The following is a 22,854-nucleotide window of genomic DNA, read 5'->3' on the forward strand; positions in this document are numbered from 1 at the left end:
ACTTTTGTACAAGAGCACAAGTCTTTTAGTAGCTAACTGAAAAATATTCACTAAGAAAGGAAGATAGCTGACTCTTTGTTATCAATTTCCATTGTCTGTTTTGACATCTCACTGTTGCTCAAGTATTAGAAATGATGCGCTGAACTGAAAGTGCATCATTTCTTTGAAAGGTTGGTGTTTTTGGCAAAAATATTCCGAGGACCTCACTTTGCCTGAACGGGAATCCATGAAAGAAAAGGAAGTTTCCTGAATGAAGTCCAAAGCAATGGAATGTGAGGGAGTGGGCTACTAGGAATCAGTTTTAGAAGGAAGGAGAGTAAAAATGGTTGTGCATAGCAGTCTTAAATTACACCACACAGCAGCTTTACCTGATGGATGTATAGTACTGGCACGAAAAAATTATTTTGAGGAGCTAGACATTGAGAGTCCCTGGCTCCATGATAAATTGTTCTGGTGCTAAAGAAAGAAGACATTAATGACTCAGATATCAAATATGGTCTAATTGGTTCTGATGAAAAAAATACTTTTGTACAAGAGCACAAGTCTTTTAGTAGCTAACTGAAAAATATTCACTAAGAAAGGAAGATAGCTGACTCTTTGTTATCAATTTCCATTGTCTGTTTTGACAACTCACTGTTGCTCAAGTATTAGAAATGATGCGCTGAACTGAAAGTGCATCATTTCTTTGAAAGGTTGGTGTTTTTGGCAAAAATATTCCGAGGACCTCACTTTCCCTGACCGGGAATCGAACCCGGGCCGCGGCGGTGAGAGCGCCGAATCCTAGCCACTAGACCACCAGGGAGGGATGGTTTAGTTTGACACTCCATGAAAGAAAAGGAAGTTTCCTGAATGAAGTCCAAAGCAATGGAATGTGAGGGAGTGGGCTACTAGGAATCAGTTTTAGAATGAAGGAGAGTAAAAATGGTTGTGCATAGCAGTCTTAAATTACACCACACAGCAGCTTTACCTGATGGATGTATAGTACTGGCACGAAAAAATTATTTTGAGGAGCTAGACGTTGAGAGTCCCTGGCTCCATGATAAATTGTTCTGGTGCTAAAGAAAGAAGACATTAATGACTCAGATATCAAATATGGTCTAATTGGTTCTGATGAAAAAAATACTTTTGTACAAGAGCACAAGTCTTTTAGTAGCTAACTGAAAAATATTCACTAAGAAAGGAAGATAGCTGACTCTTTGTTATCAATTTCCATTGTCTGTTTTGACAACTCACTGTTGCTCAAGTATTAGAAATGATGCGCTGAACTGAAAGTGCATCATTTCTTTGAAAGGTTGGTGTTTTTGGCAAAAATATTCCGAGGACCTCACTTTCCCTGACCGGGAATCGAACCCGGGCCGCGGCGGTGAGAGCGCCGAATCCTAGCCACTAGACCACCAGGGAGGGATGGCTTAGTTTGACACTCCATGAAAGAAAAGGAAGTTTCCTGATTGAAGTCCAAAGCAATGGAATGTGAGGGAGTGGGCTACTAGGAATCAGTTTTAGAATGAAGGAGAGTAAAAATGGTTGTGCATAGCAGTCTTAAATTACACCACACAGCAGCTTTACCTGATGGATGTATAGTACTGGCACGAAAAAATTATTTTGAGGAGCTAGATGTTGAGAGTCCCTGGCTCCATGATAAATTGTTCTGGTGCTAAAGAAAGAAGACATTAATGACTCAGATATCAAATATGGTCTAATTGGTTCTGATGAAAAAAATACTTTTGTACAAGAGCACAAGTCTTTTAGTAGCTAACTGAAAAATATTCACTAAGAAAGGAAGATAGCTGACTCTTTGTTATCAATTTCCATTGTCTGTTTTGACAACTCACTGTTGCTCAAGTATTAGAAATGATGCGCTGAACTGAAAGTGCATCATTTCTTTGAAAGGTTGGTGTTTTTGGCAAAAATATTCCGAGGACCTCACTTTCCCTGACCGGGAATTGAAACCGGGCCGCGGCGGTGAGAGCGCCGAATCCTAGCCACTAGACCACCAGGGAGGGATGGTTTAGTTGACACTCCATGAAAGAAAAGGAAGTTTCCTGAATGAAGTCCAAAGCAAAGGAATGTGAGAGAGTGGGCTACTAGGAATCAGTTTTAGAAGGAAGGAGAGTAAAAATGGTTGTGCATAGCAGTCTTAAATTACACCACACAGCAGCTTTACCTGATGGATGTATAGTACTGGCACGAAAAAATTATTTTGAGGAGCTAGACGTTGAGAGTCCCTGGCTCCATGATAAATTGTTCTGGTGCTAAAGAAAGAAGACATTAATGACTCAGATATCAAATATGGTCTAATTGGTTCTGATGAAAAAAATACTTTTGTACAAGAGCACAAGTCTTTTAGTAGCTAACTGAAAAATATTCACTAAGAAAGGAAGATAGCTGACTCTTTGTTATCAATTTCCATTGTCTGTTTTGACAACTCACTGTTGCTCAAGTATTAGAAATGATGCGCTGAACTGAAAGTGCATCATTTCTTTGAAAGGTTGGTGTTTTTGGCAAAAATATTCCGAAGACCTCACTTTCCCTGACCGGGAATCGAACCCGGGCCGCGGCGGTGAGAGCGCTGAATCCTAGCCACTAGACCACCAGGGAGGGATGGTTTAGTTTGACACTCCATGAAAGAAAAGGAAGTTTCCTGAATGAAGTCCAAAGCAATGGAATGTGAGGGAGTGGGCTACTAGGAATCAGTTTTAGAATGAAGGAGAGTAAAAATGGTTGTGCATAGCAGTCTTAAATTACACCACACAGCAGCTTTACCTGATGGATGTATAGTACTGGCACGAAAAAATTATTTTGAGGAGCTAGACGTTGAGAGTCCCTGGCTCCATGATAAATTGTTCTGGTGCTAAAGAAAGAAGACATTAATGACTCAGATATCAAATATGGTCTAATTGGTTCTGATGAAAAAAATACTTTTGTACAAGAGCACAAGTCTTTTAGTAGCTAACTGAAAAATATTCACTAAGAAAGGAAGATAGCTGACTCTTTGTTATCAATTTCCATTGTCTGTTTTGACAACTCACTGTTGCTCAAGTATTAGAAATGATGCGCTGAACTGAAAGTGCATCATTTCTTTGAAAGGTTGGTGTTTTTGGCAAAAATATTCCGAGGACCTCACTTTCCCTGACCGGGAATCGAAACCGGGCCGCGGCGGTGAGAGCGCCGAATCCTAGCCACTAGACCACCAGGGAGGGATGGTTTAGTTGACACTCCATGAAAGAAAAGGAAGTTTCCTGAATGAAGTCCAAAGCAAAGGAATGTGAGAGAGTGGGCTACTAGGAATCAGTTTTAGAAGGAAGGAGAGTAAAAATGGTTGTGCATAGCAGTCTTAAATTACACCACACAGCAGCTTTACCTGATGGATGTATAGTACTGGCACGAAAAAATTATTTTGAGGAGCTAGACGTTGAGAGTCCCTGGCTCCATGATAAATTGTTCTGGTGCTAAAGAAAGAAGACATTAATGACTCAGATATCAAATATGGTCTAATTGGTTCTGATGAAAAAAATACTTTTGTACAAGAGCACAAGTCTTTTAGTAGCTAACTGAAAAATATTCACTAAGAAAGGAAGATAGCTGACTCTTTGTTATCAATTTCCATTGTCTGTTTTGACAACTCACTGTTGCTCAAGTATTAGAAATGATGCGCTGAACTGAAAGTGCATCATTTCTTTGAAAGGTTGGTGTTTTTGGCAAAAATATTCCGAAGACCTCACTTTCCCTGACCAGGAATCGAACCCGGGCCGCGGCGGTGAGAGCGCCGAATCCTAGCCACTAGACCACCAGGGAGGGATGGTTTTGTTTGACACTCCATGAAAGAAAAGGAAGTTTCCTGAATGAAGTCCAAAGCAATGGAATGTGAGGGAGTGGGCTACTAGGAATCAGTTTTAGAATGAAGGAGAGTAAAAATGGTTGTGCATAGCAGTCTTAAATTACACCACACAGCAGCTTTACCTGATGGATGTGTAGTACTGGCACGAAAAAATTATTTTGAGGAGCTAGACGTTGAGAGTCCCTGGCTCCATGATAAATTGTTCTGGTGCTAAAGAAAGAAGACATTAATGACTCAGATATCAAATATGGTCTAATTGGTTCTGATGAAAAAAATACTTTTGTACAAGAGCACAAGTCTTTTAGTAGCTAACTGAAAAATATTCACTAAGAAAGGAAGATAGCTGACTCTTTGTTATCAATTTCCATTGTCTGTTTTGACAACTCACTGTTGCTCAAGTATTAGAAATGATGCGCTGAACTGAAAGTGCATCATTTCTTTGAAAGGTTGGTGTTTTTGGCAAAAATATTCCGAGGACCTCACTTTCCCTGACCGGGAATCGAACCCGGGCCGCGGCGGTGAGAGCGCCGAATCCTAGCCACTAGACCACCAGGGAGGGATGGCTTAGTTTGACACTCCATGAAAGAAAAGGAAGTTTCCTGAATGAAGTCCAAAGCAATGGAATGTGAGGGAGTGGGCTACTAGGAATCAGTTTTAGAATGAAGGAGAGTAAAAATGGTTGTGCATAGCAGTCTTAAATTACACCACACAGCAGCTTTACCTGATGGATGTATAGTACTGGCACGAAAAAATTATTTTGAGGAGCTAGACGTTGAGAGTCCCTGGCTCCATGATAAATTGTTCTGGTGCTAAAGAAAGAAGACATTAATGACTCAGATATCAAATATGGTCTAATTGGTTCTGATGAAAAAAATACTTTTGTACAAGAGCACAAGTCTTTTAGTAGCTAACTGAAAAATATTCACTAAGAAAGGAAGATAGCTGACTCTTTGTTATCAATTTCCATTGTCTGTTTTGACAACTCACTGTTGCTCAAGTATTAGAAATGATGCGCTGAACTGAAAGTGCATCATTTCTTTGAAAGGTTGGTGTTTTTGGCAAAAATATTCCGAGGACCTCACTTTCCCTGACTGGGAATCGAAACCGGGCCGCGGCGGTGAGAGCGCCGAATCCTAGCCACTAGACCACCAGGGAGGGATGGTTTAGTTTGACACTCCATGAAAGAAAAGGAAGTTTCCTGAATGAAGTCCAAAGCAAAGGAATGTGAGAGAGTGGGCTACTAGGAATCAGTTTTAGAAGGAAGGAGAGTAAAAATGGTTGTGCATAGCAGTCTTAAATTACACCACACAGCAGCTTTACCTGATGGATGTATAGTACTGGCACGAAAAAATAATTTTGAGGAGCTAGACGTTGAGAGTCCCTGGCTCCATGATAAATTGTTCTGGTGCTAAAGAAAGAAGACATTAATGACTCAGATATCAAATATGGTCTAATTGGTTCTGATGAAAAAAATACTTTTGTACAAGAGCACAAGTCTTTTAGTAGCTAACTGAAAAATATTCACTAAGAAAGGAAGATAGCTGACTCTTTGTTATCAATTTCCATTGTCTGTTTTGACAACTCACTGTTGCTCAAGTATTAGAAATAATGCGCTGAACTGAAAGTGCATCATTTCTTTGAAAGGTTGGTGTTTTTGGCAAAAATATTCCAAGGACCTCACTTTCCCTGACCGGGAATCGAACCCGGGCCGCGGCGGTGAGAGCGCCGAATCCTAGCTAGTAGACCACCAGGGAGGGATGGTTTAGTTTGACACTCCATGTCAAAAAAAATACTTTTGTACAAGAGCACAAGTCTTTTAGTAGCTAACTGAAAAATATTCACTAAGAAAGGAAGATAGCTGACTCTTTGTTATCAATTTCCATTGTCTGTTTTGACAACTCACTGTTGCTCAAGTATTAGAAATGATGCGCTGAACTGAAAGTGCATCATTTCTTTGAAAGGTTGGTGTTTTAGGCAAAAATATTCAGAGGACCTCACTTGCCCTGACCAGGAATCGAACCCGGGCGTCAGCGGTGAGAGCGCCGAATCCTAGCCACTAGACCACCAGGGAGGGATGGTTTAGTTTGACACTCCATGAAAGAAAAGGAAGTTTCCTGAATGAAGTCCAAAGCAATGGAATGTGAGGGAGTGGGCTACTAGGAATCAGTTTTAGAAGGAAGGAGAGTAAAAATGCTTGTGCATAGCAGTCTTAAATTACACCACACAGCAGCTTTACCTGATGGATGTATAGTACTGGCACAAAAAAATTATTTTGAGGAGCTAGACGTTGAGTGTCCCTGGCTCCATGATAAATTGTTCTCGTGCTAAAGAAAGAAGACATTAATGATTCAGATATCAAATATGGTCTAATTGGTTCTGATGAAAAAAATACTTTTGTACAAGAGCACAAGTCTTTTAGTAGCTAACTGAAAAATATTCACTAAGAAAGGAAGATAGCTGACTCTTTGTTATCAATTTCCATTGTCTGTTTTGACAACTCACTGTTGCTCAACTATTAGAAATGATGCGCTGAACTGAAAGTGCATCATTTCTTTGAAAGGTTGGTGTTTTTGGCAAAAATATTCCGAGGACCTCACTTTCCCTGACCGGGAATCAACCCCGGGCCGCGGCGGTGAGAGCGCCGAATCCTAGCCACTAGACCACCAGGGAGGGATGGTTTTGTTTGACACTCCTTGAAAGAAAAGGAAGTTTCCTGAATGAAGTCCAAAGCAATGGAATGTGAGGGAGTGGGCTACTAGGAATCAGTTTTAGAAGGAAGGAGAGTAAAAATGGTTGTGCATAGCAGTCTTAAATTACACCACACAGCAGCTTTACCTGATGGATGTATAGTACTGGCACGAAAAAATTATTTTGAGGAGCTAGACGTTGAGAGTCCCTGGCTCCATGATAAATTGTTCTGGTGCTAAAGAAAGAAGACATTAATGACTCAGATATCAAATATGGTCTAATTGGTTCTGATGAAAAAAATACTTTTGTACAAGAGCACAAGTCTTTTAGTAGCTAACTGAAAAATATTCACTAAGAAAGGAAGATAGCTGACTCTTTGTTATCAATTTCCATTGTCTGTTTTGACAACTCACTGTTGCTCAACTATTAGAAATGATGCGCTGAACTGAAAGTGCATCATTTCTTTGAAAGGTTGGTGTTTTTGGCAAAAATATTCCGAGGACCTCACTTTCCCTGACCGAGAATCGACCCCGGGCCGCGGCAGTGAGAGCGCCGAATCCTAGCCACTAGACCACCAGGGAGGGATGGTTTTGTTTGACACTCCATGAAAGAAAAGGAAGTTTCCTGAATGAAGTCCAAAGCAATGGAATGTGAGGGAGTGGGCTACTAGGAATCAGTTTTAGAATGAAGGAGAGTAAAAATGGTTGTGCATAGCAGTCTTAAATTACACCACACAGCAGCTTTACCTGATGGATGTATAGTACTGGCACGAAAAAATTATTTTGAGGAGCTAGACGTTGAAAGTCCCTGGCTCCATGATAAATTGTTCTGGTGCTAAAGAAAGAAGACATTAATGACTCAGATATCAAATATGGTCTAATTGGTTCTGATGAAAAAAATACTTTGGTACAAGAGCACAAGTCTTTTAGTAGCTAACTGAAAAATATTCACTAAGAAAGGAAGATAGCTGACTCTTTGTTATCAATTTCCATTGTCTGTTTTGACAACTCACTGTTGCTCAAGTATTAGAAATGATGCGCTGAACTGAAAGTGCATCATTTCTTTGAAAGGTTGGTGTTTTTGGCAAAAATATTCCGAGGACCTCACTTTCCCTGACCGGGAATCGAACCCGGGCCGCGGCGGTGAGAGCGCCGAATCCTAGCCACTAGACCACCAGGGAGGGATGGTTTAGTTTGAAACTCCATGAAAGAAAAGGAAGTTTCCTGAATGAAGTCCAAAGCAATGGAATGTGAGGGAGTGGGCTACTAGGAATCAGTTTTAGAAGGAAGGAGAGTAAAAATGGTTGTGCACAGCAGTCTTAAATTACACCACACAGCAGCTTTACCTGATGGATGTATAGTACTGGCACGAAAAAATTATTTTGAGGAGCTAGACGTTGAGAGTCCCTGGCTCCATGATAAATTGTTCTGGTGCTAAAGAAAGAAGACATTAATGACTCAGATATCAAATATGGTCTAATTGGTTCTGATGAAAAAAATACTTTTGTACAAGAGCACAAGTCTTTTAGTAGCTAACTGAAAAATATTCACTAAGAAAGGAAGATAGCTGACTCTTTGTTATCAATTTCCATTGTCTGTTTTGACAACTCACTGTTGCTCAAGTATTAGAAATGATGCGCTGAACTGAAAGTGCATCATTTCTTTGAAAGGTTGGTGTTTTTGGCAAAAATATTCCGAGGACCTCACTTTCCCTGACCGGGAATCGAACCCAGGCCGCGGCGGTGAGAGCGCCTAATCCTAGCCACTAGACCACCAGGGAGGGATGGCTTAGTTTGACACTCCATGAAAGAAAAGGAAGTTTCCTGAATGAAGTCCAAAGCAATGGAATGTGAGGGAGTGGGCTACTAGGAATCAGTTTTAGAAGGAAGGAGAGTAAAAATGGTTGTGCATAGCAGTCTTAAATTACACCACACAGCAGCTTTACCTGATGGATGTATAGTACTGGCACGAAAAAATTATTTTGAGGAGCTAGACGTTGAGAGTCCCTGGCTCCATGATAAATTGTTCTGGTGCTAAAGAAAGAAGACATTAATGACTCAGATATCAAATATGGTCTAATTGGTTCCGATGAAAAAAATACTTTGGTACAAGAGCACAAGTCTTTTAGTAGCTAACTGAAAAATATTCACTAAGAAAGGAAGATAGCTGACTCTTTGTTATCAATTTCCATTGTCTGTTTTGACAACTCACTGTTGCTCAAGTATTAGAAATGATGCGCTGAACTGAAAGTGCATCATTTCTTTGAAAGGTTGGTGTTTTTGGCAAAAATATTCCGAGGACCTCACTTTCCCTGACCGGGAATCGAACCCAGGCCGCGGCGGTGAGAGCGCCGAATCCTAGCCACTAGACCACCAGGGAGGGATGGCTTAGTTTGACACTCCATGAAAGAAAAGGAAGTTTCCTGAATGAAGTCCAAAGCAATGGAATGTGAGGGAGTGGGCTACTAGGAATCAGTTTTAGAATGAAGGAGAGTAAAAATGGTTGTGCATAGCAGTCTTAAATTACACCACACAGCAGCTTTACCTGATGGATGTATAGTACTGGCACGAAAAAATTATTTTGAGGAGCTAGACGTTGAGAGTCCCTGGCTCCATGATAAATTGTTCTGGTGCTAAAGAAAGAAGACATTAATGACTCAGATATCAAATATGGTCTAATTGGTTCTGATGAAAAAAATACTTTTGTACAAGAGCACAAGTCTTTTAGTAGCTAACTGAAAAATATTCACTAAGAAAGGAAGATAGCTGACTCTTTGTTATCAATTTCCATTGTCTGTTTTGACAACTCACTGTTGCTCAAGTATTAGAAATGATGCGCTGAACTGAAAGTGCATCATTTCTTTGAAAGGTTGGTGTTTTTGGCAAAAATATTCCGAGGACCTCACTTTCCCTGACTGGGAATCGAAACCGGGCCGCGGCGGTGAGAGCGCCGAATCCTAGCCACTAGACCACCAGGGAGGGATGGTTTAGTTTGACACTCCATGAAAGAAAAGGAAGTTTCCTGAATGAAGTCCAAAGCAAAGGAATGTGAGAGAGTGGGCTACTAGGAATCAGTTTTAGAAGGAAGGAGAGTAAAAATGGTTGTGCATAGCAGTCTTAAATTACACCACACAGCAGCTTTACCTGATGGATGTATAGTACTGGCACGAAAAAATTATTTTGAGGAGCTAGACGTTGAGAGTCCCTGGCTCCATGATAAATTGTTCTGGTGCTAAAGAAAGAAGACATTAATGACTCAGATATCAAATATGGTCTAATTGGTTCCGATGAAAAAAATACTTTGGTACAAGAGCACAAGTCTTTTAGTAGCTAACTGAAAAATATTCACTAAGAAAGGAAGATAGCTGACTCTTTGTTATCAATTTCCATTGTCTGTTTTGACAACTCACTGTTGCTCAAGTATTAGAAATGATGCGCTGAACTGAAAGTGCATCATTTCTTTGAAAGGTTGGTGTTTTTGGCAAAAATATTCCGAGGACCTCACTTTCCCTGACCGGGAATCGAACCCAGGCCGCGGCGGTGAGAGCGCCGAATCCTAGCCACTAGACCACCAGGGAGGGATGGCTTAGTTTGACACTCCATGAAAGAAAAGGAAGTTTCCTGAATGAAGTCCAAAGCAATGGAATGTGAGGGAGTGGGCTACTAGGAATCAGTTTTAGAATGAAGGAGAGTAAAAATGGTTGTGCATAGCAGTCTTAAATTACACCACACAGCAGCTTTACCTGATGGATGTATAGTACTGGCACGAAAAAATTATTTTGAGGAGCTAGACGTTGAGAGTCCCTGGCTCCATGATAAATTGTTCTGGTGCTAAAGAAAGAAGACATTAATGACTCAGATATCAAATATGGTCTAATTGGTTCTGATGAAAAAAATACTTTTGTACAAGAGCACAAGTCTTTTAGTAGCTAACTGAAAAATATTCACTAAGAAAGGAAGATAGCTGACTCTTTGTTATCAATTTCCATTGTCTGTTTTGACAACTCACTGTTGCTCAAGTATTAGAAATGATGCGCTGAACTGAAAGTGCATCATTTCTTTGAAAGGTTGGTGTTTTTGGCAAAAATATTCCGAGGACCTCACTTTCCCTGACTGGGAATCGAAACCGGGCCGCGGCGGTGAGAGCGCCGAATCCTAGCCACTAGACCACCAGGGAGGGATGGTTTAGTTTGACACTCCATGAAAGAAAAGGAAGTTTCCTGAATGAAGTCCAAAGCAAAGGAATGTGAGAGAGTGGGCTACTAGGAATCAGTTTTAGAAGGAAGGAGAGTAAAAATGGTTGTGCATAGCAGTCTTAAATTACACCACACAGCAGCTTTACCTGATGGATGTATAGTACTGGCACGAAAAAATTATTTTGAGGAGCTAGACGTTGAGAGTCCCTGGCTCCATGATAAATTGTTCTGGTGCTAAAGAAAGAAGACATTAATGACTCAGATATCAAATATGGTCTAATTGGTTCTGATGAAAAAAATACTTTTGTACAAGAGCACAAGTCTTTTAGTAGCTAACTGAAAAATATTCACTAAGAAAGGAAGATAGCTGACTCTTTGTTATCAATTTCCATTGTCTGTTTTGACAACTCACTGTTGCTCAAGTATTAGAAATGATGCGCTGAACTGAAAGTGCATCATTTCTTTGAAAGGTTGGTGTTTTTGGCAAAAATATTCCGAGGACCTCACTTTCCCCGACCAGGAATCGAACCCGGGCCGCGGCGGTGAGAGCGCCGAATCCTAGCCACTAGACCACCAGGGAGGGATGGTTTTGTTTGACACTCCATGAAAGAAAAGGAAGTTTCCTGAATGAAGTCCAAAGCAATGGAATGTGAGGGAGTGGGCTACTAGGAATCAGTTTTAGAATGAAGGAGAGTAAAAATGGTTGTGCATAGCAGTCTTAAATTACACCACACAGCAGCTTTACCTGATGGATGTATAGTACTGGCACGAAAAAATTATTTTGAGGAGCTAGACGTTGAGAGTCCCTGGCTCCATGATAAATTGTTCTGGTGCTAAAGAAAGAAGACATTAATGACTCAGATATCAAATATGGTCTAATTGGTTCTGATGAAAAAAATACTTTTGTACAAGAGCACAAGTCTTTTAGTAGCTAACTGAAAAATATTCACTAAGAAAGGAAGATAGCTGACTCTTTGTTATCAATTTCCATTGTCTGTTTTGACAACTCACTGTTGCTCAAGTATTAGAAATGATGCGCTGAACTGAAAGTGCATCATTTCTTTGAAAGGTTGGTGTTTTTGGCAAAAATATTCCGAGGACCTCACTTTCCCTGACCGGGAATCGAACCCGGGCCGCGGCGGTGAGAGCGCCGAATCCTAGCCACTAGACCACCAGGGAGGGATGGCTTAGTTTGACACTCCATGAAAGAAAAGGAAGTTTCCTGAATGAAGTCCAAAGCAATGGAATGTGAGGGAGTGGGCTACTAGGAATCAGTTTTAGAATGAAGGAGAGTAAAAATGGTTGTGCATAGCAGTCTTAAATTACACCACACAGCAGCTTTACCTGATGGATGTATAGTACTGGCACGAAAAAATTATTTTGAGGAGCTAGACGTTGAGAGTCCCTGGCTCCATGATAAATTGTTCTGGTGCTAAAGAAAGAAGACATTAATGACTCAGATATCAAATATGGTCTAATTGGTTCTGATGAAAAAAATACTTTTGTACAAGAGCACAAGTCTTTTAGTAGCTAACTGAAAAATATTCACTAAGAAAGGAAGATAGCTGACTCTTTGTTATCAATTTCCATTGTCTGTTTTGACAACTCACTGTTGCTCAACTATTAGAAATGATGCGCTGAACTGAAAGTGCATCATTTCTTTGAAAGGTTGGTGTTTTTGGCAAAAATATTCCGAGGACCTCACTTTCCCTGACCGAGAATCGACCCCGGGCCGCGGCGGTGAGAGCGCCGAATCCTAGCCACTAGACCACCAGGGAGGGATGATTTTGTTTGACACTCCATGAAAGAAAAGGAAGTTTCCTGAATGAAGTCCAAAGCAATGGAATGTGAGGGAGTGGGCTACTAGGAATCAGTTTTAGAATGAAGGAGAGTAAAAATGGTTGTGCATAGCAGTCTTAAATTACACCACACAGCAGCTTTACCTGATGGATGTATAGTACTGGCACGAAAAAATTATTTTGAGGAGCTAGACGTTGAAAGTCCCTGGCTCCATGATAAATTGTTCTGGTGCTAAAGAAAGAAGACATTAATGACTCAGATATCAAATATGGTCTAATTGGTTCTGATGAAAAAAATACTTTTGTACAAGAGCACAAGTCTTTTAGTAGCTAACTGAAAAATATTCACTAAGAAAGGAAGATAGCTGACTCTTTGTTATCAATTTCCATTGTCTGTTTTGACAACTCACTGTTGCTCAAGTATTAGAAATGATGCGCTGAACTGAAAGTGCATCATTTCTTTGAAAGGTTGGTGTTTTTGGCAAAAATATTCCGAGGACCTCACTTTCCCTGACCGGGAATCGAACCCGGGCCGCGGCGGTGAGAGCGCCGAATCCTAGCCACTAGACCACCAGGGAGGGATGGCTTAGTTTGACACTCCATGAAAGAAAAGGAAGTTTCCTGAATGAAGTCCAAAGCAATGGAATGTGAGGGAGTGGGCTACTAGGAATCAGTTTTAGAATGAAGGAGAGTAAAAATGGTTGTGCATAGCAGTCTTAAATTACACCACACAGCAGCTTTACCTGATGGATGTATAGTACTGGCACGAAAAAATTATTTTGAGGAGCTAGACGTTGAGAGTCCCTGGCTCCATGATAAATTGTTCTGGTGCTAAAGAAAGAAGACATTAATGACTCAGATATCAAATATGGTCTAATTGGTTCTGATGAAAAAAATACTTTTGTACAAGAGCACAAGTCTTTTAGTAGCTAACTGAAAAATATTCACTAAGAAAGGAAGATAGCTGACTCTTTGTTATCAATTTCCATTGTCTGTTTTGACAACTCACTGTTGCTCAACTATTAGAAATGATGCGCTGAACTGAAAGTGCATCATTTCTTTGAAAGGTTGGTGTTTTTGGCAAAAATATTCCGAGGACCTCACTTTCCCTGACCGAGAATCGACCCTGGGCCGCGGCGGTGAGAGCGCCGAATCCTAGCCACTAGACCACCAGGGAGGGATGGTTTTGTTTGACACTCCATGAAAGAAAAGGAAGTTTCCTGAATGAAGTCCAAAGCAATGGAATGTGAGGGAGTGGGCTACTAGGAATCAGTTTTAGAATGAAGGAGAGTAAAAATGGTTGTGCATAGCAGTCTTAAATTACACCACACAGCAGCTTTACCTGATGGATGTATAGTACTGGCACGAAAAAATTATTTTGAGGAGCTAGACGTTGAAAGTCCCTGGCTCCATGATAAATTGTTCTGGTGCTAAAGAAAGAAGACATTAATGACTCAGATATCAAATATGGTCTAATTGGTTCTGATGAAAAAAATACTTTGGTACAAGAGCACAAGTCTTTTAGTAGCTAACTGAAAAATATTCACTAAGAAAGGAAGATAGCTGACTCTTTGTTATCAATTTCCATTGTCTGTTTTGACAACTCACTGTTGCTCAAGTATTAGAAATGATGCGCTGAACTGAAAGTGCATCATTTCTTTGAAAGGTTGGTGTTTTTGGCAAAAATATTCCGAGGACCTCACTTTCCCTGACCGGGAATCGAACCCGGGCCGCGGCGGTGAGAGCGCCGAATCCTAGCCACTAGACCACCAGGGAGGGATGGTTTAGTTTGAAACTCCATGAAAGAAAAGGAAGTTTCCTGAATGAAGTCCAAAGCAATGGAATGTGAGGGAGTGGGCTACTAGGAATCAGTTTTAGAAGGAAGGAGAGTAAAAATGGTTGTGCACAGCAGTCTTAAATTACACCACACAGCAGCTTTACCTGATGGATGTATAGTACTGGCACGAAAAAATTATTTTGAGGAGCTAGACGTTGAGAGTCCCTGGCTCCATGATAAATTGTTCTGGTGCTAAAGAAAGAAGACATTAATGACTCAGATATCAAATATGGTCTAATTGGTTCTGATGAAAAAAATACTTTTGTACAAGAGCACAAGTCTTTTAGTAGCTAACTGAAAAATATTCACTAAGAAAGGAAGATAGCTGACTCTTTGTTATCAATTTCCATTGTCTGTTTTGACAACTCACTGTTGCTCAAGTATTAGAAATGATGCGCTGAACTGAAAGTGCATCATTTCTTTGAAAGGTTGGTGTTTTTGGCAAAAATATTCCGAGGACCTCACTTTCCCTGACCGGGAATCGAACCCAGGCCGCGGCGGTGAGAGCGCCGAATCCTAGCCACTAGACCACCAGGGAGGGATGGCTTAGTTTGACACTCCATGAAAGAAAAGGAAGTTTCCTGAATGAAGTCCAAAGCAATGGAATGTGAGGGAGTGGGCTACTAGGAATCAGTTTTAGAAGGAAGGAGAGTAAAAATGGTTGTGCATAGCAGTCTTAAATTACACCACACAGCAGCTTTACCTGATGGATGTATAGTACTGGCACGAAAAAATTATTTTGAGGAGCTAGACGTTGAGAGTCCCTGGCTCCATGATAAATTGTTCTGGTGCTAAAGAAAGAAGACATTAATGACTCAGATATCAAATATGGTCTAATTGGTTCCGATGAAAAAAATACTTTGGTACAAGAGCACAAGTCTTTTAGTAGCTAACTGAAAAATATTCACTAAGAAAGGAAGATAGCTGACTCTTTGTTATCAATTTCCATTGTCTGTTTTGACAACTCACTGTTGCTCAAGTATTAGAAATGATGCGCTGAACTGAAAGTGCATCATTTCTTTGAAAGGTTGGTGTTTTTGGCAAAAATATTCCGAGGACCTCACTTTCCCTGACCGGGAATCGAACCCAGGCCGCGGCGGTGAGAGCGCCGAATCCTAGCCACTAGACCACCAGGGAGGGATGGCTTAGTTTGACACTCCATGAAAGAAAAGGAAGTTTCCTGAATGAAGTCCAAAGCAATGGAATGTGAGGGAGTGGGCTACTAGGAATCAGTTTTAGAATGAAGGAGAGTAAAAATGGTTGTGCATAGCAGTCTTAAATTACACCACACAGCAGCTTTACCTGATGGATGTATAGTACTGGCACGAAAAAATTATTTTGAGGAGCTAGACGTTGAGAGTCCCTGGCTCCATGATAAATTGTTCTGGTGCTAAAGAAAGAAGACATTAATGACTCAGATATCAAATATGGTCTAATTGGTTCTGATGAAAAAAATACTTTTGTACAAGAGCACAAGTCTTTTAGTAGCTAACTGAAAAATATTCACTAAGAAAGGAAGATAGCTGACTCTTTGTTATCAATTTCCATTGTCTGTTTTGACAACTCACTGTTGCTCAAGTATTAGAAATGATGCGCTGAACTGAAAGTGCATCATTTCTTTGAAAGGTTGGTGTTTTTGGCAAAAATATTCCGAGGACCTCACTTTCCCTGACTGGGAATCGAAACCGGGCCGCGGCGGTGAGAGCGCCGAATCCTAGCCACTAGACCACCAGGGAGGGATGGTTTAGTTTGACACTCCATGAAAGAAAAGGAAGTTTCCTGAATGAAGTCCAAAGCAAAGGAATGTGAGAGAGTGGGCTACTAGGAATCAGTTTTAGAAGGAAGGAGAGTAAAAATGGTTGTGCATAGCAGTCTTAAATTACACCACACAGCAGCTTTACCTGATGGATGTATAGTACTGGCACGAAAAAATTATTTTGAGGAGCTAGACGTTGAGAGTCCCTGGCTCCATGATAAATTGTTCTGGTGCTAAAGAAAGAAGACATTAATGACTCAGATATCAAATATGGTCTAATTGGTTCCGATGAAAAAAATACTTTGGTACAAGAGCACAAGTCTTTTAGTAGCTAACTGAAAAATATTCACTAAGAAAGGAAGATAGCTGACTCTTTGTTATCAATTTCCATTGTCTGTTTTGACAACTCACTGTTGCTCAAGTATTAGAAATGATGCGCTGAACTGAAAGTGCATCATTTCTTTGAAAGGTTGGTGTTTTTGGCAAAAATATTCCGAGGACCTCACTTTCCCTGACCGGGAATCGAACCCAGGCCGCGGCGGTGAGAGCGCCGAATCCTAGCCACTAGACCACCAGGGAGGGATGGCTTAGTTTGACACTCCATGAAAGAAAAGGAAGTTTCCTGAATGAAGTTCAAAGCAATGGAATGTGAGGGAGTGGGCTACTAGGAATCAGTTTTAGAATGAAGGAGAGTAAAAATGGTTGTGCATAGCAGTCTTAAATTACACCACACAGCAGCTTTACCTGATGGATGTATAGTACTGGCACGAAAAAATTATTTTGAGGAGCTAGACGTTGAGAGTCCCTGGCTCCATGATAAATTGTTCTGGTGCTAAAGAAAGAAGACATTAATGACTCAGATATCAAATATGGTCTAATTGGTTCTGATGAAAAAAATACTTTTGTACAAGAGCACAAGTCTTTTAGTAGCTAACTGAAAAATATTCACTAAGAAAGGAAGATAGCTGACTCTTTGTTATCAATTTCCATTGTCTGTTTTGACAACTCACTGTTGCTCAAGTATTAGAAATGATGCGCTGAACTGAAAGTGCATCATTTCTTTGAAAGGTTGGTGTTTTTGGCAAAAATATTCCGAGGACCTCACTTTCCCTGACTGGGAATCGAAACCGGGCCGCGGCGGTGAGAGCGCCGAATCCTAGCCACTAGACCACCAGGGAGGGATGGTTTAGTTTGACACTCCATGAAAGAAAAGGAAGTTTCCTGAATGAAGTCCAAAGCAAAGGAATGTGAGAGAGTGGGCTACTAGGAATCAGTTTTAGAAGGAAGGAGAGTAAAAATGGTTGTGCATAGCAGTCTTAAATTACACCACACAGCAGCTTTACCTGATGGATGTATAGTACTGGCACGAAAAAATTATTTTGAGGAGCTAGACGTTGAGAGTCCCTGGCTCCATGATAAATTGTTCTGGTGCTAAAGAAAGAAGACATTAATGACTCAGATATCAAATATGGTCTAATTGGTTCTGATGAAAAAAATACTTTTGTACAAGAGCACAAGTCTTTTAGTAGCTAACTGAAAAATATTCACTAAGAAAGGAAGATAGCTGACTCTTTGTTATCAATTTCCATTGTCTGTTTTGACAACTCACTGTTGCTCAAGTATTAGAAATGATGCGCTGAACTGAAAGTGCATCATTTCTTTGAAAGGTTGGTGTTTTTGGCAAAAATATTCCGAGGACCTCACTTTCCCCGACCAGGAATCGAACCCGGGCCGCGGCGGTGAGAGCGCCGAATCCTAGCCACTAGACCACCAGGGAGGGATGGTTTTGTTTGACACTCCATGAAAGAAAAGGAAGTTTCCTGAATGAAGACCAAAGCAATGGAATGTGAGGGAGTGGGCTACTAGGAATCAGTTTTAGAATGAAGGAGAGTAAAAATGGTTGTGCATAGCAGTCTTAAATTACACCACACAGCAGCTTTACCTGATGGATGTATAGTACTGGCACGAAAAAATTATTTTGAGGAGCTAGACGTTGAGAGTCCCTGGCTCCATGATAAATTGTTCTGGTGCTAAAGAAAGAAGACATTAATGACTCAGATATCAAATATGGTCTAATTGGTTCTGATGAAAAAAATACTTTTGTACAAGAGCACAAGTCTTTTAGTAGCTAACTGAAAAATATTCACTAAGAAAGGAAGATAGCTGACTCTTTGTTATCAATTTCCATTGTCTGTTTTGACAACTCACTGTTGCTCAAGTATTAGAAATGATGCGCTGAACTGAAAGTGCATCATTTCTTTGAAAGGTTGGTGTTTTTGGCAAAAATATTCCGAGGACCTCACTTTCCCTGACCGGGAATCGAACCCGGGCCGCGGCGGTGAGAGCGCCGAATCCTAGCCACTAGACCACCAGGGAGGGATGGCTTAGTTTGACACTCCATGAAAGAAAAGGAAGTTTCCTGAATGAAGTCCAAAGCAATGGAATGTGAGGGAGTGGGCTACTAGGAATCAGTTTTAGAATGAAGGAGAGTAAAAATGGTTGTGCATAGCAGTCTTAAATTACACCACACAGCAGCTTTACCTGATGGATGTATAGTACTGGCACGAAAAAATTATTTTGAGGAGCTAGACATTGAGAGTCCCTGGCTCCATGATAAATTGTTCTGGTGCTAAAGAAAGAAGACATTAATGACTCAGATATCAAATATGGTCTAATTGGTTCTGATGAAAAAAATACTTTTGTACAAGAGCACAAGTCTTTTAGTAGCTAACTGAAAAATATTCACTAAGAAAGGAAGATAGCTGACTCTTTGTTATCAATTTCCATTGTCTGTTTTGACAACTCACTGTTGCTCAAGTATTAGAAATGATGCGCTGAACTGAAAGTGCATCATTTCTTTGAAAGGTTGGTGTTTTTGGCAAAAATATTCCGAGGAGCTCACTTTCCCTGACTGGGAATCGAAACCGGGCCGCGGCGGTGAGAGCGCCGAATCCTAGCCACTAGACCACCAGGGAGGGATGGTTTAGTTTGACACTCCATGAAAGAAAAGGAAGTTTCCTGAATGAAGTCCAAAGCAAAGGAATGTGAGAGAGTGGGCTACTAGGAATCAGTTTTAGAAGGAAGGAGAGTAAAAATGGTTGTGCATAGCAGTCTTAAATTACACCACACAGCAGCTTTACCTGATGGATGTATAGTACTGGCACGAAAAAATTATTTTGAGGAGCTAGACGTTGAGAGTCCCTGGCTCCATGATAAATTGTTCTGGTGCTAAAGAAAGAAGACATTAATGACTCAGATATCAAATATGGTCTAATTGGTTCTGATGAAAAAAATACTTTTGTACAAGAGCACAAGTCTTTTAGTAGCTAACTGAAAAATATTCACTAAGAAAGGAAGATAGCTGACTCTTTGTTATCAATTTCCATTGTCTGTTTTGACAACTCACTGTTGCTCAAGTATTAGAAATAATGCGCTGAACTGAAAGTGCATCATTTCTTTGAAAGGTTGGTGTTTTTGGCAAAAATATTCCAAGGACCTCACTTTCCCTGACCGGGAATCGAACCCGGGCCGCGGCGGTGAGAGCGCCGAATCCTAGCTAGTAGACCACCAGGGAGGGATGGTTTAGTTTGACACTCCATGTCAAAAAAAATACTTTTGTACAAGAGCACAAGTCTTTTAGTAGCTAACTGAAAAATATTCACTAAGAAAGGAAGATAGCTGACTCTTTGTTATCAATTTCCATTGTCTGTTTTGACAACTCACTGTTGCTCAAGTATTAGAAGTGATGCGCTGAACTGAAAGTGCATCATTTCTTTGAAAGGTTGGTGTTTTTGGCAAAAATATTCAGAGGACCTCACTTTCCCTGACCGGGAATCGAACCCGGGCCGCGGCGGTGAGAGCGCCGAATCCTAGCCACTAGACCACCAGGGAGGGATGGTTTAGTTTGACACTCCATGAAAGAAAAGGAAGTTTCCTGAATGAAGTCCAAAGCAATGGAATGTGAGGGAGTGGGCTACTAGGAATCAGTTTTAGAAGGAAGGATAGTAAAAATGGTTGTGCATAGCAGTCTTAAATTACACCACACAGCAGCTTTACCTGATGGATGTATAGTACTGGCACGAAAAAATTATTTTGAGGAGCTAGACGTTGAGAGTCCCTGGCTCCATGATAAATTGTTCTGGTGCTAAAGAAAGAAGACATTAATGACTCAGATATCAAATATGGTCTAATTGGTTCTGATGAAAAAAATACTTTTGTACAAGAGCACAAGTCTTTTAGTAGCTAACTGAAAAATATTCACTAAGAAAGGAAGATAGCTGACTCTTTGTTATCAATTTCCATTGTCTGTTTTGACAACTCACTGTTGCTCAAGTATTAGAAGTGATGCGCTGAACTGAAAGTGCATCATTTCTTTGAAAGGTTGGTGTTTTTGGCAAAAATATTCAGAGGACCTCACTTTCCCTGACCGGGAATCGAACCCGGGCCGCGGCGGTGAGAGCGCCAAATCCTAGCCACTAGACCACCAGGGAGGGATGGTTTAGTTTGACACTCCATGAAAGAAAAGGAAGTTTCCTGAATGAAGTCCAAAGCAATGGAATGTGAGGGAGTGGGCTACTAGGAATCAGTTTTAGAAGGAAGGATAGTAAAAATGGTTGTGCATAGCAGTCTTAAATTACACCACACAGCAGCTTTACCTGATGGATGTATAGTACTGGCACGAAAAAATTATTTTGAGGAGCTAGACGTTGAGAGTCCCTGGCTCCATGATAAATTGTTCTGGTGCTAAAGAAAGAAGACATTAATGACTCAGATATCAAATATGGTCTAATTGGTTCTGATGAAAAAAATACTTTTGTACAAGAGCACAAGTCTTTTAGTAGCTAACTGAAAAATATTCACTAAGAAAGGAAGATAGCTGACTCTTTGTTATCAATTTCCATTGTCTGTTTTGACAACTCACTGTTGCTCAAGTATTAGAAATGATGCGCTGAACTGAAAGTGCATCATTTCTTTGAAAGGTTGGTGTTTTTGGCAAAAATATTCAGAGGACCTCACTTTCCCTGACCGGGAATCGAACCCAGGCCGCGGCGGTGAGAGCGCCGAATCCTAGCCACTATACCACCAGGGAGGGATGGTTTAGTTTGACACTTCATGAAAGAAAAGGAAGTTTCCTGAATGAAGTCCAAAGCAATGGAATGTGAGGGAGTGGGCTACTAGGAATCAGTTTTAGAAGGAAGGAGAGTAAAAATGGTTGTGCATAGCAGTCTTAAATTACACCACACAGCAGCTTTACCTGATGGATGTATAGTACTGGCACGAAAAAATTATTTTGAGGAGCTAGACGTTGAGAGTCCCTGGCTCCATGATAAATTGTTCTGGTGCTAAAGAAAGAAGACATTAATGACTCAGATATCAAATATGGTCTAATTGGTTCTGATGAAAAAAATACTTTTGTACAAGAGCACAAGTCTTTTAGTAGCTAACTGAAAAATATTCACTAAGAAAGGAAGATAGCTGACTCTTTGTTATCAATTTCCATTGTCTGTTTTGACAACTCACTGTTGCTCAAGTATTAGAAGTGATGCGCTGAACTGAAAGTGCATCATTTCTTTGAAAGGTTGGTGTTTTTGGCAAAAATATTCAGAGGACCTCACTTTCCCTGACCGGGAATCGAACCCGGGCCGCGGCGGTGAGAGCGCCGAATCCTAGCCACTAGACCACCAGGGAGGGATGGTTTAGTTTGACACTCCATGAAAGAAAAGGAAGTTTCCTGAATGAAGTCCAAAGCAATGGAATGTGAGGGAGTGGGCTACTAGGAATCAGTTTTAGAAGGAAGGATAGTAAAAATGGTTGTGCATAGCAGTCTTAAATTACACCACACAGCAGCTTTACCTGATGGATGTATAGTACTGGCACGAAAAAATTATTTTGAGGAGCTAGACGTTGAGAGTCCCTGGCTCCATGATAAATTGTTCTGGTGCTAAAGAAAGAAGACATTAATGACTCAGATATCAAATATGGTCTAATTGGTTCTGATGAAAAAAATACTTTTGTACAAGAGCACAAGTCTTTTAGTAGCTAACTGAAAAATATTCACTAAGAAAGGAAGATAGCTGACTCTTTGTTATCAATTTCCATTGTCTGTTTTGACAACTCACTGTTGCTCAAGTATTAGAAATGATGCGCTGAACTGAAAGTGCATCATTTCTTTGAAAGGTTGGTGTTTTTGGCAAAAATATTCCGAGGACTTCACTTTCCCTCACCGGGAATCGAACCCGGGCCGCGGCGGTGAGAGCGCCGAATCCTAGCCACTAGACCACCAGGGAGGGATGGTTTAGTTTGACACTCCATGAAAGAAAAGGAAGTTTCCTGAATGAAGTCCAAAGCAATGGAATGTGAGGGAGTGGGCTACTAGGAATCAGTTTTAGAATGAAGGATAGTAAAAATGGTTGTGCATAGCAGTCTTAAATTACACCACACAGCAGCTTTACCTGATGGATGTATAGTACTGGCACGAAAAAATTATTTTGAGGAGCTAGACGTTGAGAGTCCCTGGCTCCATGATAAATTGTTCTGGTGCTAAAGAAAGAAGACATTAATGACTCAGATATCAAATATGGTCTAATTGGTTCTGATGAAAAAAATACTTTTGTACAAGAGCACAAGTCTTTTAGTAGCTAACTGAAAAATATTCACTAAGAAAGGAAGATAGCTGACTCTTTGTTATCAATTTCCATTGTCTGTTTTGACAACTCACTGTTGCTCAAGTATTAGAAGTGAT

At 40.6% G+C, this 22,854-nt stretch overlaps 20 non-coding genes across 20 annotated transcripts; all 20 read right to left on the reverse strand.

Annotated features, from left to right (window-relative positions):
• Positions 1-730: 730 nt before the first annotated feature.
• Positions 731-802, reverse strand: TRNAE-CUC (transfer RNA glutamic acid (anticodon CUC)). Its single transcript has one exon. It is a non-coding gene; the product is annotated as a tRNA-Glu (tRNA).
• Positions 803-1,329: 527 nt separating this feature from the next.
• On the reverse strand, positions 1,330-1,401 carry TRNAE-CUC (transfer RNA glutamic acid (anticodon CUC)). Its single transcript has one exon. It is a non-coding gene; the product is annotated as a tRNA-Glu (tRNA).
• A 1,125-nt stretch (positions 1,402-2,526) lies between these two features.
• On the reverse strand, positions 2,527-2,598 carry TRNAE-CUC (transfer RNA glutamic acid (anticodon CUC)). The gene has a single exon. It is a non-coding gene; the product is annotated as a tRNA-Glu (tRNA).
• Positions 2,599-3,723: 1,125 nt separating this feature from the next.
• Positions 3,724-3,795, reverse strand: TRNAE-CUC (transfer RNA glutamic acid (anticodon CUC)). Its single transcript has one exon. It is a non-coding gene; the product is annotated as a tRNA-Glu (tRNA).
• A 527-nt stretch (positions 3,796-4,322) lies between these two features.
• Positions 4,323-4,394, reverse strand: TRNAE-CUC (transfer RNA glutamic acid (anticodon CUC)). Its single transcript has one exon. It is a non-coding gene; the product is annotated as a tRNA-Glu (tRNA).
• Positions 4,395-7,634: 3,240 nt separating this feature from the next.
• Positions 7,635-7,706, reverse strand: TRNAE-CUC (transfer RNA glutamic acid (anticodon CUC)). The gene has a single exon. It is a non-coding gene; the product is annotated as a tRNA-Glu (tRNA).
• A 527-nt stretch (positions 7,707-8,233) lies between these two features.
• TRNAE-CUC (transfer RNA glutamic acid (anticodon CUC)) lies at positions 8,234-8,305 on the reverse strand. The gene has a single exon. It is a non-coding gene; the product is annotated as a tRNA-Glu (tRNA).
• A 527-nt stretch (positions 8,306-8,832) lies between these two features.
• TRNAE-CUC (transfer RNA glutamic acid (anticodon CUC)) lies at positions 8,833-8,904 on the reverse strand. The gene has a single exon. It is a non-coding gene; the product is annotated as a tRNA-Glu (tRNA).
• Positions 8,905-10,030: 1,126 nt separating this feature from the next.
• TRNAE-CUC (transfer RNA glutamic acid (anticodon CUC)) lies at positions 10,031-10,102 on the reverse strand. Its single transcript has one exon. It is a non-coding gene; the product is annotated as a tRNA-Glu (tRNA).
• A 1,725-nt stretch (positions 10,103-11,827) lies between these two features.
• Positions 11,828-11,899, reverse strand: TRNAE-CUC (transfer RNA glutamic acid (anticodon CUC)). The gene has a single exon. It is a non-coding gene; the product is annotated as a tRNA-Glu (tRNA).
• Positions 11,900-13,025: 1,126 nt separating this feature from the next.
• Positions 13,026-13,097, reverse strand: TRNAE-CUC (transfer RNA glutamic acid (anticodon CUC)). The gene has a single exon. It is a non-coding gene; the product is annotated as a tRNA-Glu (tRNA).
• Positions 13,098-14,223: 1,126 nt separating this feature from the next.
• Positions 14,224-14,295, reverse strand: TRNAE-CUC (transfer RNA glutamic acid (anticodon CUC)). The gene has a single exon. It is a non-coding gene; the product is annotated as a tRNA-Glu (tRNA).
• Positions 14,296-14,822: 527 nt separating this feature from the next.
• On the reverse strand, positions 14,823-14,894 carry TRNAE-CUC (transfer RNA glutamic acid (anticodon CUC)). The gene has a single exon. It is a non-coding gene; the product is annotated as a tRNA-Glu (tRNA).
• A 527-nt stretch (positions 14,895-15,421) lies between these two features.
• TRNAE-CUC (transfer RNA glutamic acid (anticodon CUC)) lies at positions 15,422-15,493 on the reverse strand. The gene has a single exon. It is a non-coding gene; the product is annotated as a tRNA-Glu (tRNA).
• A 1,126-nt stretch (positions 15,494-16,619) lies between these two features.
• On the reverse strand, positions 16,620-16,691 carry TRNAE-CUC (transfer RNA glutamic acid (anticodon CUC)). The gene has a single exon. It is a non-coding gene; the product is annotated as a tRNA-Glu (tRNA).
• A 1,725-nt stretch (positions 16,692-18,416) lies between these two features.
• On the reverse strand, positions 18,417-18,488 carry TRNAE-CUC (transfer RNA glutamic acid (anticodon CUC)). Its single transcript has one exon. It is a non-coding gene; the product is annotated as a tRNA-Glu (tRNA).
• A 1,443-nt stretch (positions 18,489-19,931) lies between these two features.
• TRNAE-CUC (transfer RNA glutamic acid (anticodon CUC)) lies at positions 19,932-20,003 on the reverse strand. Its single transcript has one exon. It is a non-coding gene; the product is annotated as a tRNA-Glu (tRNA).
• A 527-nt stretch (positions 20,004-20,530) lies between these two features.
• Positions 20,531-20,602, reverse strand: TRNAE-CUC (transfer RNA glutamic acid (anticodon CUC)). The gene has a single exon. It is a non-coding gene; the product is annotated as a tRNA-Glu (tRNA).
• Positions 20,603-21,728: 1,126 nt separating this feature from the next.
• TRNAE-CUC (transfer RNA glutamic acid (anticodon CUC)) lies at positions 21,729-21,800 on the reverse strand. The gene has a single exon. It is a non-coding gene; the product is annotated as a tRNA-Glu (tRNA).
• A 527-nt stretch (positions 21,801-22,327) lies between these two features.
• On the reverse strand, positions 22,328-22,399 carry TRNAE-CUC (transfer RNA glutamic acid (anticodon CUC)). The gene has a single exon. It is a non-coding gene; the product is annotated as a tRNA-Glu (tRNA).
• Positions 22,400-22,854: the final 455 nt, after the last annotated feature.

The sequence above is a fragment of the Taudactylus pleione genome, unplaced genomic scaffold (assembly GCF_031769625.1).
Source record: "Taudactylus pleione unplaced genomic scaffold, aTauple2 ptg000174l, whole genome shotgun sequence".
NCBI classification, from domain to species: Eukaryota; Metazoa; Chordata; class Amphibia; order Anura; family Myobatrachidae; genus Taudactylus; species Taudactylus pleione.